The sequence below is a fragment of the Heterodontus francisci genome, chromosome 37, assembly GCF_036365525.1.
Source record: "Heterodontus francisci isolate sHetFra1 chromosome 37, sHetFra1.hap1, whole genome shotgun sequence".
In the NCBI taxonomy this organism is placed as follows: domain Eukaryota; kingdom Metazoa; phylum Chordata; class Chondrichthyes; order Heterodontiformes; family Heterodontidae; genus Heterodontus; species Heterodontus francisci.
The window spans coordinates 8,954,519-8,968,704 of record NC_090407.1 but is presented as its reverse complement, the minus strand read 5'-3'; the positions used below and the strand labels follow the sequence as shown (position 1 = coordinate 8,968,704).

Here is a 14,186-nt window from a genome sequence, read left to right as displayed (position 1 = left end):
GCAAGAGGAGGCTATCTTCTGAATCAGACTGCAACAACTCCTCTTCACTGGACGGGGGAATGCTGGAATGACAGCCCCTTCAAAAGAGGCGGCAGAACTCCAAGGAGCTGGAAGATAAAGCATCCCAGCCCCCCGGCACGGGAAGCTGTGATGGGCCCGGTGTGCCCCAACCCCAAAGCGTCACACCGAACGACACGGCCAGTGCATCCCAGCTCCGGGACACCGAGAGCAAAGACACGTCTGGCGCACCTCAGCTCCGGGAAGCCGGGAGCAGTGATGTTTTCGAGGAGGAACAGATGGAAGCAGCAGAGGACAACCCAATCCTTGCTGCCTACAAGACCCCCCCCTCCGATGTCACCCCAGCAGAACAAACCCTGCATGACAAACCAGGAGGGGTTTCTGAGCCCAACCAACGTGAAACAGCTTGCTCACACGATGGGTATGCAGGAACATCCCGAAGGACTGGGACTAGCAAGGACAAATGGTATGGGAAGCAACAACTAACTTTAAAAAAAATGGGTGTAAGAATTGCTTCCATTAATGTGTGTAGCATTAAATCTACTATGCAATGTGTTTCAACCTTGGATTACCTCACCAAGGTCAAAGCCGACCTACTGTTTCTGCAGGAGTGTGGAATACCACACCTCAGCACCTATAGGCAGTGGTCGCGATGGTGGTTCCACGGGCCATCGATATGGTCGGGGGGTAATGATTGCCGTTCCTCCGGCCTGGGTATTCTGCTGCGGGGAGGTAACTTCACCATCTCCAAAGTTAAGGAGGTGGTGGGTGGTCGCCTCCTCGTAGCAGACGTAATGTACAACAACACTCCGCTCCGGTTGATCAACGTGTACGCTCCGGTACAACGCAGCAAGCGGCTGACCGTCTTCCAGCAGCTCCCACTGCTGCTGGCGACGTCCAGGCCGGTCATCCTAGGCGGTGACTTCAACTGCATCATCGATGCGGCTGGACGATCCGGCAGTGACGACAGCAAACTGGACGCTACGTCCAGATTCCTAATAGAAACAGTTAAAGATGCCAAACTGCACGACGTCTTCAGCAAACCTGCAGACGGAGCGCAGCGCAGATACACATGGTCAAGATCGGACGGGTCTGCCCGTTCCAGGATTGACTTCCTGTTTGTGTCCCGTGCCGTCACGGTCGGATCCACCGACGTCAAGCCGGTGTTCTTCTCTGACCACTGCCTCTTACTGGCCGACTGTCACTTACAGGACGACCAGCGGGTTGGCAGAGGGACGTGGAAGCTCAATGCTACACTGCTGACCCCAGAGAACGTTGAGGAATTCAAAAGGGATTACAATGGTTGGAGGACCATGAAACCCCTCTTTGAGTCTCCAGTTCACTGGTGGGAAGCGATCAAGGAGAATATCAAGAGGTTCTTCATCCACAAAGGTGTTCAGAGGGCGAGAGAGAGACAGAGGGAAATGTCCCGACTCCAGAAAAATATGCAAAATCTGCTCCGGTTGCAGTCAATGGGGGTCGAGGTCAAGGAGGACCTCCAAGAGGTGAAGAGCCAGCAGGCCTCGCTCTTTGCCAAGGAGGCCTCCAAGATCATCTTCCAGTCCAGAGTCCGCCCCATCAAACAGGATGAGACGTGCTCGCGTTACTTCTTCCAAAAGGTACACAGAGAGAGCTCTGTTATCAGCAGCCTGAAGGAAGAGGATGGCTTGGTAAGGTCTTCGCAGTCTGACGTACTAAGGATCAGCAAATCCTTTTATGCTGGGCTGTATGACACAAAGCCCACAGACAGCAGAGCCTCCCTGTCCTTCCTGTCATCTATCATGGAGGTCTTAGATGACAGCAGGAGGGAGAGACTGGACAAGCCGCTAACTCTGGACGAGCTGACAAAGGCCGTCAAGTCCTTCGAGACGAGTAAAACTCCCGGAAGCGACGGCTTACCGGACGGGTTGTACTCGGCCCTGTGGGACTGGGTCAGCCCGGACCTGCTGGAAGTATACGAGAGTATGCTCCTGGCCGGCAGCATGTCAGAATCCATGAGGAAAGGCATCATCACCCTCATTTACAAGCAGAAGGGGGAGAGGGCAGAAATCAGAAATTGGCGGCCCATCTCACTGCTTAATGTTGACTACAAGATTCTGTCCAAAGTCATAGCCAGTCGAGTCAAGTCTGCTCTGGAGTTGGTGATTCACCCCGATCAGACCTGTACTGTACCCGGCAGGAAGATCTCTGATAGTCTTGCGCTACTCAGGGATACGATCGCCTACGTACGGGACAGGAGGGTGGACACCTGCCTCATCAGCCTGGACCAGGAGAAGGCTTTTGACAGGATATCGCACACCGACATGATGGACGTGCTTTCCAGAATGGGGTTTGGGGAGGGAATCTGCAATTGGATCAAACTGCTCTACACAAACATCAGTAGCGCAGTCTCAATCAATGGGTGGGAATCGGAACGTTTCCCGATCCAATCTGGAGTCAGACAGGGCTGTCCTCTCTCCCCGATCTTGTTTGTTTGCTGCATTGAACCCTTTGCTGAGTCTATTAGGAAGGATGCGAGCAAAGGAGGGGTGACAATCCCAGGCAGCGGAGGCACTCAGCTTAAAACCTCCCTGTACATGGATGACGTCGCCGTCTTCTGCTCGGATCTGCTGTCTGTGCACAGACTGATGAACATCTGCGACCAGTTCGAACTGGCCTCGGGAGCCAAAGTTAACCACGGCAAGAGTGAGGCCATGTTCTTTGGGAACTGGGCTGACCGATCCTTTGTCCCCTTCACCGTCAGGTCAGACTACCTGAAGGTGCTGGGGATATGGTTTGGAAGGGCCGGGGCATGCACCAAAACCTGGGAGGAGCGAGTAGCCAAGGTACAACAAAAGTTGAGCATGTGGGGGCAGCGATCTCTCTCCATTGTGGGTAAGAACCTGGTCATCAGGTGCGAGGCGCTCACGTTGTTGCTGTACGTGGCGCAGGTCTGGCCCATACCCCACTCCTGCGCTGTGGCGGTCACCCGAGCCATTTTCCGCTTCATCTGGGGATCTAAAATGGACCTGGTCCGGAGGGACACGATGTTCAAATCTCTGGACAAGGGCGGGAAAAATGTACCCAACGTGGCCCTCATCCTGATGACCACCTTTGTGTGCGGCTGCATCAAGCTGTGTGTAGACCTCCAGTACGCAAACTCCAAGTGTCACTACGTGCTGAGGTTCTATCTGTCCCCGGTGTTGCGAAGGATGGGTCTGGTCACATTGCTGCGGAACGCTCCATGCAGTTGGACCGTGCCGTACCACCTATCCTTAGTGGAGCAGTTTCTGCGGGAAAACACCTTTGACCACCGATCCATCAGGCAGTGGTCTGCACAGAATGTCCTCAAGGCCCTACGGGAAAAGGAGACGGGGGATCCTGTCGGATGGTTCCCCGAGCAGACCGCCAAAGTCATTTGGCGGAATGCCTCTTCACCAGAACTTTGAAACAAGCACCAAGATGTAGCTTGGCTGGTGGTGAGAAGGGTCCTCCCCGTCAGATCCTTCATGCACGCCCAACGTCTCGCCCCCTCCGCACAATGCCCCCGCGGTGGCTGTGCTGGGGAAGAGACGGTTGCCCACATCCTTCTGGAATGTGTCTTTGCAAAGCAGGTGTGGAAAGAGATGCAGTGGTTTTTGTCGAGGTTCATCCCAAGCAGCTCTGTAACACAGGAGTCTGTGCTCTACGGGCTGTTCCCAGGGACGCACACCGAGACAAACATCAACTGTTGCTGGAGGACTATCAATTCGGTGAAAGACGCCCTTTGGTCTGCCCGAAACATGCTGTTCTTCCAGCGCAAAGAGTTGTCCACGACCGAATGTTCCAGACTGGCGCATTCCAAGGTCCAGGACTACGTGCTGAGGGACGCACTAAAGCTTGGGGCAGCCGCAGCAAAGGCTCAATGGGAAAAGACCACAGTGTAAGGTCCCCCCACCAAGCTGAACTGAGGGGCTGGATCCATGGAAAACCCCTCAAACTGTATCGGGAAAATTTTGTGTGCTGTAAATGTAAAAATGTATATGGTATGACAATGAAATGGAAGAGTTGTGAGGCAACACATGATTGTATAGAAGGAAACTTATCACCTTTGCACTGTTTGTATTTTTTGACTTGATGCTGTTTTAAACTGTTTGGGAATGTAATTTTTACAGATTTTTATGAATAAAGTATATTTTGGAAAAAAAAAAATGAGCCTCTTGCCAACCCTCTTCATCTAACCCTATCAGCATATTCTTTTATTCCTTTTGCCTTTGTGAGCTTATCTAACTTCCCCTTAAATGTACCTATGCTACCAGAAGGCATATAGTTGAAAGCAAATGGAGGATTACAGACTCTGGACTTTGAGACGCTAAGCTGAATTTACTCCACTACAAAGTTGTAGCAATTGGCAATCTATGGCAAGGCGAATACAGCTCCAAATCCTGGGGAATACCCAATGGAAATTTTCGGACTTAAATGGGAAAAGCAACACAATGTGCCAAGATAACCATTCCATCGTTCCAGCCCCAGGGCGGTGATCTTGGTTGATGGAACATTATTCAATATAACGCTGTACTGTGCCAAATCAATCAGCTCGAATTTTCTCCATGATGATACGTTATTGTCATCACATTCAAGAACCAACTTCAACGAGTGGATGATTGAATATAATAACTATTCAGGATAATAGAACATTCATAAAGAAACTGGTTTCATTTCAGTTCCTCAACATTAACCTCAGGGCTAACAAAGGGAACCTTTAACTAGAGTAATAACTGAGTGGGGTAAGCTGAGGGACAAAAGGTACAACATTTTCAGTGGTTATCATTGCACAGTTCTGATGTTTAGATCTTAGTTTAGAGTTTAGAGATACAGCACTGAAACAGGCCCTTCGGCCCACCGAGTCTGTGCCGAACATCAACCACCCATTTATACTAATCTTACACTAATCCCATATTCCTACCACATCCCCACCTATCTCTATATTTCCCTACCACCTACCTATACTAGGGGCAATTTATAATGGCCAATTTACCTACAAACCTGCAAGCCTTTTGGTTTGTGGGAGGAAACCGGAACACCCAGAGAAAACCCACGCAGACACAGGGAGAACTTGCAAACTCCACACGGGCTGTACCCAGAATTGAACCCGGGTCGCTGGAGCTGTGAGGCTGCGGTGCTAACCACTGCGCCACTGTGCCACCCTGATGTGGATGCAATGAATTAGAGAGTGCATTATGATCATTTATATATAGCTGGATACATGTATATTCCTTGACCAAATGCATAATGTGGTCAGATCCTTCTGGATGTTGTCAATCTCTCCTGCGCTGACCACTGTCCACGTACCTTGGTGTCCTCTGCAAACTGGCTAACAATCCTAGAGGCTCCCTCTTCCATATCATTTATGAACAGCAAAAACCACAGGGGATCCGGAGCACGGCCTCTTGTGTAAACAACAGAACCAGAAGAGGTTGCTGTCAGCATGTTAATGCCAAGACAGTTTACGACTGCAATATGAGGCTGGGCAGCAGTGGTCAAACAAGAAACTGTGACTGAATTATAATTATAGAATTAACAAGCACTGTGCCTGGGAATTGAAGCTAGCAGAGCCCGCCCGAACTCAATGTTCAGATTCAGTTAACTATTGACTGAATTCCCAGGCACAGTATATATCATTGTCCATCATTACTTACCTACATGATTATATAGCTTATTAACATTTCTAGGATAAAGTTTATATTGTGTTGCTCATCTTCTCATTGCGAAAAGGAAGGTACCATTCTGATATTCTCCACCAAAACATGAAGCTGCCTTTTGTCTTTGAGACACTATTTTTAAAAAGGAAGATTGGATTTCAAAACTAAATCTAGATTTACACTCTCGAGCTGGGCCTTATTCAAAACATTCTGGGACTGCCTATCCTGTCCTGCCTGAACAATGGGTGGACAGCAGAGGAGAATTGGGAGGAAAACGTGGCCATTCCTTGGACACCCAAAATGAAAAACTTGCATTTATATAGTGGCTTTAAAATCCTCGGGACAACCCAAAGTGCTTTACAGCCCATTAAGTAGTTTTGAAGTGCAGTCAGTGTTGTAATACAAGAGATGCAGCAGCCAATTTGCACACAGCAAGCTCCTACAAACAGTAATGAGTTAATAACCAGATAATCTGTTTTAATTATGTTGATTGAGAGATAAATATTGGTCAGCACACTAAAGAAAACCCCTCTGCTTTCCTTTGAAGTAGTGCCATAGAATCTTTTACGTATAGCTGATGGGGCTGACATCTCAACCAAAAGATGGCATCTCTGACAGTGCAGCACTCCCTCAGTTCCGCACTGGAGTGTCAGCCTAGATTTTGTGCTCAAGTCTGGAGAGTGGGACTTAAAACCACAACCTTCTTTTTTTTTATTTCCAAAATATACTTTATTTATAAAAATCTGTAAAAATTACATTCCCAAACAGTTTCAAACAGCACCAAGTCAAAAAATACAAACAGTGCAAAGGTGATCAGTTTCCTTCCATACAATCATGAATTGCCTCACAACTCTTCCATTTCATTGTCATGCCATATACATTTTTACATTTACAGCACACAAAATTTTCCGGATACAGTTAGAGGGCTTTCCCATGGATCCAGCCCCTCCGTTCAGCTTGGTGGGGGGACCTTACACAGTGGTCTTTTCCCATTGAGCTTTTGCTGCGGCTGCCCCAAGCTTTAGTGCGTCCCTCAGCACGTAGTCCTGGACCTTAGAATGTGCCAGTCTGCAACATTCGGTTGTGGACAACTCTTTGCGCTGGAAGACCAGCAAGTTTCGGGCAGACCAAAGGGCGCCTTTCACCGAATTGATAGTCCTCCAGCAGCAGTTGATGTTTATCTCGGTGTGCGTCCCTGGGAACAGCCCGTAGAGCACAGACTCCTGTGTTACAGAGCTGCTTGGGATGAACATCGACAAAAACCACTGCATCTCTTTCCACACCTGCTTTGCAAAGACACATTCCAGGAGGATGTGGGCGACCGTCTCTTCCCCACCACAGCCACCGCCGGGGCATTGTGCAGAGGGGGCGAGACTTTGGGCGTGCAGGAAGGATCTGACGGGGAGAGCCCTTCTCACCACCAGCCAAGCTACATCTTGGTGCTTGTTTGAAAGTTCTGGTGATGAGGCATTCCGCCAAATGACTTTGGCGGTCTTCTCGGGGAACCATCCGACAGGATCCCCCGTCTCCTTTTCCCGTAGGGCCTTGAGGACGTTCCGTGCAGACCACTGCCTGATGGATCGGTGGTCGAAGGTGTTTTCCCGCAGAAACTGCTCCACGAAGGATAGGTGGTATGGCACGGTCCAACTGCATGGAGCGTTCCGCGGCAATGTGACCAGGCCCATCCTTCGCAACACCGGGGACAGATAGAACCTCAGCACGTAGTGACACTTGGAGTTTGCGTACTGGAGATCTACACACAGCTTGATGCAGCCGCACACAAAGGTGGTCATCAGGATGAGGGCCACGTTGGGTACATTTTTCCCGCCCTTGTCCAGAGATTTGAACATCGTGTCCCTCCGGACCAGGTCCATTTTAGATCCCCAGATGAAGCTGAAAATGACTCGGGTGACCGCCACGACGCAGGAGTGGGGTATGGACCAGACCTGCGCCATGTACAGCAACAATGTGAGCGCCTCGCACCTGATGACCAGGTTCTTACCCACAATGGAGCGAGATCGCTGCCCCCACATGCTCAACTTTTGTTGTACCTTGGCTACTCGCTCCTCCCAGGTTTTGGTGCACGCCCCGGCCCTTCCGAACCATATCCCCAGCACCTTCAGGTAGTCTGACCTGACGGTGAAGGGGACAAAGGATCGGTCAGCCCAGTTCCTAAAGAACATGGCCTCGCTCTTGCCGTGGTTAACTTTGGCTCCCGAGGCCAGTTTGAACTGGTCGCAGATGCTCATCAGTCTGCGCACAGACAGCGGATCCCAGCAGAAGACGGCGACGTCATCCATGTACAGGGAGGTTTTCACCTGAGTGCCTCCGCTGCCTGGGATTGTCACCCCTCTTATGCTCGCATCCTTCCTAATAGACTCAGCAAAGGGTTTAATATAGCAAACAAACAAGACCGGGGAGAGAGGACAGCCCTGTCTGACTCCAGATTGGATCGGAGTTTCCTGTTTCTATCCCAGACATTAGTTTGGAGGTTCGACCTGCTGCACTTCAAACCCTGGGTCATTCATGGTGAGCAATAAACCTATCGCCATCTTCAATGAAGCAGAGTAGTGCTTATTTAAAAGGACGCTGCGCGCACTTTCATGCTTCTGGTAGTATCACTGCAGTGGAATTAATGGTATGTGAGACGATTATCAGAATTTACAGACTTATTGGCCAACTCTGGGGGTAAAACTGAAGCCCACACTGCATAGGTTTACCCTGCCATTGAGTGTATGGCCTCTATGTTGGTGTCTGTGTTAAGCTTGCAACAATGGATAATAAATTACATTAAATGGACAATTATTACAGAAAAAAATAATTAATCTCAGCCAGCTAAGTTGGACAGATCTCACAAGAAGCCAGCATAGCCACAATGAGCTGAATGGCCTTCTCTGTGCTGTAAGATTCTAAGCAGTATTTAGGTGGACAATGCTTATAAAGCAGAAATCCATTTTTGGACAAAATAATTTGCATTTATTTTTACAAACAGACAGCAACAATTGATGCCCACTTAATATAAAATAACCCTTACTTTGACCCTAAAGCCAGTCAATGGAAAAATTGTTCTTTTTATTTTATTCCAAGTAACATAAATTTTTAAAAAATGATTATTTCCTATGTTTATCTAATTATGTCTTATAGTGAGGACCGAGGATTTTAGTTTTAAGCTTCTGTTTTCTACTGCAGTTAAGCAGTTAACTGGGTGGGAGATGTAAGCCACACAGATGGTTTTCATCCAAATGCAACATTTTTTTGGACTTGCCAGTGAGTTTTCATTCACTTTACTCCTGACAAAGGAGGTGGGTGTGGGTGAATGTGGTCATCCATCATTCCCCCTTCTTTGGGCCTCCTTATCTCGAGAGACAATGGATACGCGCCTGGAGGTGGTCAGTGGTTTGTGAAGCAGCGCCTGGAGTGGCTATAAAGGCCAATTCTGGAGTAACAGGCTCTTCCACAGGTGCTGCAGAGAAATTTGTTTGTTGGGGCTGTTGCACAGTTGGCTCTCCCCTTGCGCCTCTGTCTTTTTTCCTGCCAACTACTAAGTCTCTTCGACTCGCCACAATTTAGCCCTGTCTTTATGGCTGCCCGCCAGCTCTGGCGAATGCTGGCAACTGACTCCCACGACTTGTGATCAATGTCACACGATTTCATGTCGCGTTTGCAGACGTCTTTATAACGGAGACATGGACGGCCGGTGGGTCTGATACCAGTGGCGAGCTCGCTGTACAATGTGTCTTTGGGGATCCTGCCATCTTCCATGCGGCTCACATGGCCAAGCCATCTCAAGCGCCGCTGACTCAGTAGGGTGTATAAGCTGGGGATGTTGGCCGCTTCAAGGACTTCTGTGTTGGAGATATAGTCCTGCCACCTGATGCCAAGTATTCTCCGAAGGCAGCGAAGATGGAATGAATTGAGACGTCGCTCTTGGCTGGCATACGTTGTCCAGGCCTCGCTGCCGTAGAGCAAGGTACTGAGGACACAGGCCTGATACACTCGGACTTTTGTGTTCCGTGTCAGTGCGCCATTTTCCCACACTCTCTTGGCCAGTCTGAACATAGCAGTGGAAGCCTTACCCATGCGCTTGTTGATTTCTGCATCTAGAGACGCCTTAAACAGTGTTCAAATCACACGCAGCTTCCACAGTGCGGACTGCGACACCGACCACTCCCTGGTGTGCAGCAAGGTTAGACTCAGACCAAAGAAGTTGCATCATTCCAAGCAGAAGGGCCACCCGCGCATCAACACGAGCAGAATTTCTCACCCACAGCTGTTACAAAAATTTCTAAATTCACTTGTAACAGCCCTTCAAAACACTCCCACAGGGGATGCTGAGACCAAGTGGGCCCACATCAGAGACGCCATCTATGAGTCAGCTTTGACCACCTACGGCAAAAGTGCGAAGAGAAATGCAGACTGGTTTCAATCTCATAATGAAGAGCTGGAACCTGTCATAGCCGCTAAGCGCATTGCACTTTTGAACTACAAGAAAGCCCCCAGCGATTTAACATCCGCAGCACTTAAAGCAGCCAGAAGTACTGCACAAAGAACAGCTAGGCGTTGCGCAAACGACTACTGGCAACACCTATGCAGTCATATTCAGCTGGCCTCAGACACCGGAAACATCAGAGGAATGTATGATGGCATGAAGAGAGCTCTTGGGCCAACCATCAAGAAGATCACCCCCCTCAAATCTAAATCGGGGGACATAATCACTGACCAACGCAAACAGATGGACCGCTGGGTTGAGCACTACCTAGAACTGTACTCCAGGGAGAATGCTGTCACTGAGACTGCCCTCAATGCAGCCCAGCCTCTACCAGTCATGGATGAGCTGGACATACAGCCAACCAAATCGGAACTCAGTGATGCCATTGATTCCCTAGCCAGCGGAAAAGCCCCTGGGAAGGACAGCATTACCCCTGAAATAATCAAGAGTGCCAAGCCTGCTATACTCTCAGCACTACATGAACTGCTATGCCTGTGCTGGGACGAGGGAGCAGTACCCCAGGACATGCGCGATGCCAACATCATCACCCTCTATAAAAACAAAGGTGACCGCGGTGACTGCAACAACTACCGTGGAATCTCCCTGCTCAGCATAGTGGGGAAAGTCTTTGCTCGAGTCGCTCTGAACAGGCTCCAGAAGCTGGCCGAGCGCGTCTACCCTGAGGCACAGTGTGGCTTTCGTGCAGAGAGATCGACTATTGACATGCTGTTCTCCCTTCGTCAGATACAGGAGAAATGCCGTGAACAGCAGATGCCCCTCTACATTGCTTTCATTGATCTCACCAAAGCCTTTGACCTCGTCAGCAGACGTGGTCTCTTCAGACTACTAGAAAAGATCGGATGTCCACCAAAGCTACTAAGTATCATCACCTCATTCCATGACAATATGAAAGGCACAATTCAACATGGTGGCTCCTCATCAGAGCCCTTTCCTATCCTGAGTGGTGTGAAACAGGGCTGTGTTCTCGCACCCACACTTTTTGGGATTTTCTTCTCCCTGCTGCTTTCACATGCGTTCAAATCCTCTGAAGAAGGAATTTTCCTCCACACAAGATCAGGGGGCAGGTTGTTCAACCTTGCCCGTCTAAGAGCGAAGTCCAAAGTACGGAAAGTCCTCATCAGAGAACTCCTCTTTGCTGACGATGCTGCTTTAACATCTCACACTGAAGAATGCCTGCAGAGTCTCATCGACAGGTTTGCGTCTGCCTGCAATGAATTTGGCCTAACCATCAGCCTCAAGAAAACGAACATCATGGGGCAGGATGTCAGAAATGCTCCATCCATCAATATTGGCGACCACGCTCTGGAAGTGGTTCAAGAGTTCACCTACCTAGGCTCAACTATCACCAGTAACCTGTCTCATTCCCCCTACAGAATTGGATTAGAATGATGACAGCACAACATTCTGAGTCTATGGGGTACTGCCCTCATGTAATCCGACACAGCAATAAATCTGCACCATAAATCGGGATAAGATTAGACAGGAATGCGAGGTGAGGAGGAGGAAATTTGACATGGCAAACATAGTCTCTCTCTCTCTCTCTGCCTCTGCCTCTCAGCCAAAACAACAGCTTCACCTATTAAAGGTCCGCTTCAGTAAGCGGGTGCAGCCATCCACAAGTGTCGGGGGAATGTTAGAGAATGTGTTAGGGCCACAATGATTTCTGTACTTGTTCTGGAATGGGGAATGTCTCATTAATGACTAAATGGTGCTTCGATACCTGATGACGAATGTCTTTTAGCCTCTTCTGCTGTTCAATTTGCAATTTGAACAGGTTTCACATGGGATCATGGTTAAATTTGATCACAAGTTTGTACAATGGAATCCATTGACATTCAAAAGAAAGTGAGAAAGTGCATTTATATAGCACTGTTCACAACCTCAGGAAGTCCCAAAGCACTTTGCGGCCATTGAAGTATTTTTTCCTGTGTAGCCACTGTTGTAATGTAGGAACTGCCGCAGCAAAATTAGCACCCATCAAGCTCATACAAACACCAGTGAAATAAATGATGAGATAATCTGCCCTTGTGATTTAGGGATAAATATTGGCCAGGACACCAGGGAAAATTCTGCCAATCTTCTTCAAAATAGTGCTATGGGATCTTTACATTCATATGAGAGGGCAGACAGTGCCTCAGTTTAACAACTCATATGAAAGACAGCACCTCTGACAGTGCAGCACTGCCTCAGTACTGCAAGCCTACAAATGTGGAGCGGGGCTTGAACGCACAACCTTTGGAGTCAGACCTGAGTGCTACCAACTAAGTGACAACTGACTAAACACACTTTTTAAAATTCATTTCATAGGATGTGGGCGTCGCTGGCAAGGCCAGCATTTGTTGCCCATCCCTAATTGCCCTTGAGAAGGTGGTGGTCATAGAGTCATAGAGTCATACAGCACAGAAACAGGCCCTTCGGCCCATCATGTCAGTGCTGGTCATCAAGCACCTAACTATTCTCATCCCATTTTCCAGCACTTGACCTGTAGCCTTGTATGCTATGGTGTTTCAAGTGCTCATCTAGTTACTTCTTAAATGTTGTGAGGGTTCCTGCCTCTACCACCCCTTCAGGCAGTGCGTTCCAGATTCCAACCACCTCTGGGTGAAAAGTTTTTTCCTCAAATCCCCTCTAAACCTCCTGCCCCCGGGTTATTGACACCTCCGCTAAGGGAAAAAGTTTCTTCCTATCTATCCTATCAATGCCCCTCATAATTTTGTACACCTCAATCAGGTCCTCCCTCAGCCTTCTCTGCTCGAAGGAAAACAACCCGAGCCTTTTTGGTCTCTTTTCATAGCTGAAATGCTCCAGCCCAGGCAACATCCTGTTGAATCTTCTCTGCACCCTCTCCAGTGCAATCACATATTTCCTATAGTGCGGTGCCCAGTACTGTACACAGTACTCCAGCTGTGGCCTAACTAGCGTTTTATGCAGCTCCATCATAACCTCCCTGCTCTTATATTCTATGCCTCAGCTAATAAAGGCAAGTATCCCATATGCCTTCCTAACCACCTTATCTACCTGTACTGCTGCCTTCAGTGATCTATGGACAAGTACACAAGGGTCCCTCTGACCTTCTGTACTTCCTAGGATCCTACCATCCATTGTATATTCCCTTGCCTTATTAGTCCTTCCAAAATGCATCATCTCACACTTCTCAGGATTAAATTCCATTTGCCACTGCTCTGCCCATCTTACCAGCCCATCTACATCGTCCTGTAATCTACGGCTTTCCTCCTCACTATTTACGACACCACCAATTTTCGTGTCATCCGCGAACTTACTGATCATACCTCCTATATTCACGTCTAAATCATTAATGTACACTACAAACAGCAAGGGTGCGGTACACCACTGGTCACAGGCTTCCACTCGTAGAAACAACCCTCGACCATTACCCTCTGCCTCCTGCCACTAAGACAATTTTGGATCCAATTTGCCAAATTGCCCTGGATCCCATGGGCTCTTACCTTCTTAACCAATTTCCCATGCGGGACCTTATCAAAAGCCCTACTGAAGTCCATGTAGACTAAATCAACTGCTTTACCCTCATCTACACATCTAGTCACCTCCTCGAAAAATTCAATCAAGTTAGTTAGACACGCTGTCCCCCGACAAAGCCATGCTGACTATCCCTGATTAATCCCTGCCTCTCCAAGTGGAGATTAATCCTGTCCCTCAGAATTTTTTCCAATAGTTTCCCAACCATTGATGTTAGACTCACCGGCCTATAATTACCTGGTTTATCCTTGCTACCATTCTTGAATAATGGTACCACATTTGCTGTCCTCCAGTCCTCTGGTACCTCTCCTGTGGCCAGAGAGGATTTGAAAATTTGTCTCAGAGCCTCTGCTATCTCCTCCCTTGCCTCACATAACAGCCTGGGATACATCTCATCAAGGCCTGGGGATTTATCCACTTTTAAGCCTGCTAAAACAGCTAATACCTCCTCCCTTTCAATACTAATATGTTTAAGTATATCACAATCCCCCTCCCTGATC

At 48.5% G+C, this 14,186-nt stretch overlaps 1 protein-coding gene across 1 annotated transcript in view; it reads right to left on the bottom strand.

The window, feature by feature from the left end:
- LOC137352044 (uncharacterized) overlaps window positions 1-13,458 on the bottom strand; it is a 73,589-nt gene extending 60,131 nt beyond the window's left edge. Inside the window, exon 1 of the mRNA XM_068017031.1 lies at window positions 13,384-13,458. The gene's annotated coding sequence lies outside the window, so the exon portion shown is untranslated. The remainder of the gene's footprint in view (window positions 1-13,383) is intronic.
- Window positions 13,459-14,186: the final 728 nt, after the last annotated feature.